The sequence below is a fragment of the Helianthus annuus genome, unplaced genomic scaffold (assembly GCF_002127325.2).
Source record: "Helianthus annuus cultivar XRQ/B unplaced genomic scaffold, HanXRQr2.0-SUNRISE HanXRQChr00c040, whole genome shotgun sequence".
In the NCBI taxonomy this organism is placed as follows: domain Eukaryota; kingdom Viridiplantae; phylum Streptophyta; class Magnoliopsida; order Asterales; family Asteraceae; genus Helianthus; species Helianthus annuus.
The window spans coordinates 1-2,644 of record NW_023395556.1 but is presented as its reverse complement, the minus strand read 5'-3'; the positions used below and the strand labels follow the sequence as shown (position 1 = coordinate 2,644).

Below are 2,644 nucleotides of genomic sequence, written 5' to 3'. Positions count from 1 at the left end.
AAAGCGTGCCACCTAGGACATGGGATCGGTACCAAATTAGTTTTTTTTTTCAGAACCACTCCTTCCGGCCTTACCATGCCACCATTCAAAAGTCGTATACAATCAGTGGCGGACTCAGGATATTTTTCCATTGGGGTCCATTTTTTTCGGTGTTCAAAATTTTCACAACAAAACGTTCAAATTTTCGGGTCGGTCCTCATCCGGATTGGGTTAGAGCGAGGAACATATAATAAAAATATATAATTATTACTCGTTAGAAAACACACAATAAAAATACGATGTTATTCTAATTTCTTAACTTAATATTCATGGTAACAAATCCTTAAACAAATAGACAAGTAAAAAATTCATGTTATAAAACTAAAAAAAATCAATTAGTTTTACCTGTAAAGAGGAGTAGGCGTGAAAAAACAGGCTATATAAGGATTGAACACATGACCTCTTGTTGGTAAAGATGGGGTTTACCACTAAACCAACTTTTCTTTTCCTTTTATGATGTCCACCTAATTATATTATATATATCTATGGTTCCCATTAAGTCTAACTACCTTTCAAATGAATCTCTACCATTGGATCTTGCTGAAATCAAATCCTGACCTTCTAAACTCACAATAATAACTGCTATGGTAGCAGTTAACGGCAGTTTCTTACGGTTCCCCCTCTGACGGTTACCTCCACTTTTTTCTGCCCATCATCTCCACAACTCAACCTCCTACAAAACTAGGGTAGTGCTCACAATTTCAGTTCGCCCGTTGGTTGTCTCAGGTCTCCTCCTCACCCATAAAACTGTCACCCCATCTCCACAAACCAACATGCAAAAGTGGAGAGATTAGAGGTCATCTTCTCCTTCACACGCCGTATGCACCTCACCCGTCGCCGTCGGTACAATCAACGTCGTTCTAAAAGTTCAAGACGTGATTTCAAAAGCAGATGATGGTCCCTCAGTCTTCATCTACCTCTCCCTTTTGTCTGAATCCCTCTCCTCTGAATCAATCGAAGGAAGTGTTGAAGGTAAATATTTCTGTTCTAATCGTTCCCGCCCTAAATCGAATTTGCCCTAATTATGCCCAAATCTTTTCTATTAATTTGCTCAATACACATTCATGGATGTTTAGATTTCCATATCTGTCTTTCTGCCAAAGTCAAGTATGTTGAAAGTGTAAAGGTATACTCATTATTTTGAACTTTATGTCTTTTGGTGTTATTTAATCGCTCAATCTACTAACTGTAATAAGTTTTTTGGTTAGGGTGATGAAGAACAATAAGGGGGCACTACAAGAACAGGCGCTTTTTGAAATGCTACAGGCTCTAAGAGAAGCCGAGATGCTGAACTTCATAATTTGTCTGAAATACATAATTCCTCAAGTTTAGGCAGTCGGTATTCTCTTAATTATTAGTGTTTACATTTAGCAATTTGTTAATTTGTATACAGTAGGTAGTCTTTGTTCAATATAGGCACTCAGAAGTTTGATGAATAAAGTTTCGGGTAATTTAAAAAATTCCGAATGATTAGGTTACAGGTCAGTTATGCCTGACCTGTATTTTCGTGGTTCTTTTTTATCATGTTACTTAACAATGGTATTAAATAATCTTCATAACGTCTTAGCAGTTCGGTGATTCCTTAATTCAGGTTTAATTTTTGCCGAAATTTCTATTTCTGTCAACGCAGATTTACTATTTGTTATACTTTAGGTGTAACTGCATTCAGGTTTTCCTTTTTAGTGAGTGACCAGCGATTAAAACATCTGAAGCTTGCTATTCGACACAAGTTGTGTGTTAATCAAGGGTTTCTACAAGTTCCGGTGTCGAACATAGCTTCTGTACTTTGATCATATTGTTTTGTTGTTAACAATGGAAACCTCACTTATATGAAGTTAGACAGGAGTTGAAGCGTGGACCATCTATCAAATAAGCTATTTATCAGGTAACCATCCATATATGTGATTTTGTTTGTTGTAAATTCAATATATCCTTTAACAATGAAACTGATTTTTTTGTTATGATTTTTATAGCAACATCATGAATGGAGCAAAGGCTGGCATGTGCCATTGAATAAAGATTTGAATCTTCTGGTGGATTTATCAAGTCGCTCGCCTGTGACGTCGATTGGACGAATCACCCTTTGGTAAGCCATGTGCAATTCACAGGTCTTATCTCATCTCATCTTACCTTTGTATATGTAATGATTTACTTTGATCATGGATATTTGAATTTGAATTTAGGTTAATATTTATTTTCAGTTTTTTCATCCATGTGATTCTCAATGTTTCAGAATGACCCATTAGAGGCTAAAAAAAAATGTTTTGCAGGCTTCTGGTGCAATGAGATCTCGTAGAGCTAGGGTTACTGATAACATAAGTATCATGTGTTTGTAGATGACGTGATACGTCCACAAACAACTAAGGCCATGCCAAATCAGCCCGAGTGCCAATAATTTTTGCTATTACTAGGGTATGATAATTGATAAGTGTAATCAAAGTCTCCCTTACGATGTCGGTTATATATTTTGCTAATTCTTACATTCATTTATATAATTTGAAAGCTATAGATAGATAAGGAAGGGGCTTTAGATCGAGTAATGCAAGTTAAGCAGGAGCTTTCTTATAATGGTTGTCAACTAGAAGATTGGGGGTGGTGATGTACC

General features: G+C 36.3%; 1 long non-coding RNA gene across 3 annotated transcripts; it reads left to right on the top strand.

Moving 5' to 3' along the window:
- Positions 1-524: 524 nt before the first annotated feature.
- Positions 525-2,637, top strand: LOC110864460. 3 transcript variants are annotated; one of them, XR_004887717.1, is made up of 6 exons: positions 525-1,011; positions 1,116-1,165; positions 1,248-1,924; positions 2,013-2,125; positions 2,310-2,451; positions 2,549-2,637. It is a non-coding gene; the product is annotated as an uncharacterized LOC110864460 (long non-coding RNA). The 3 variants fall into 3 exon arrangements; XR_004887716.1 differs by having other exon boundaries at positions 2,013-2,451; XR_004887718.1 differs by having other exon boundaries at positions 2,013-2,451; positions 2,543-2,637.
- The last annotated feature ends 7 nt before the right edge of the window (positions 2,638-2,644 follow it).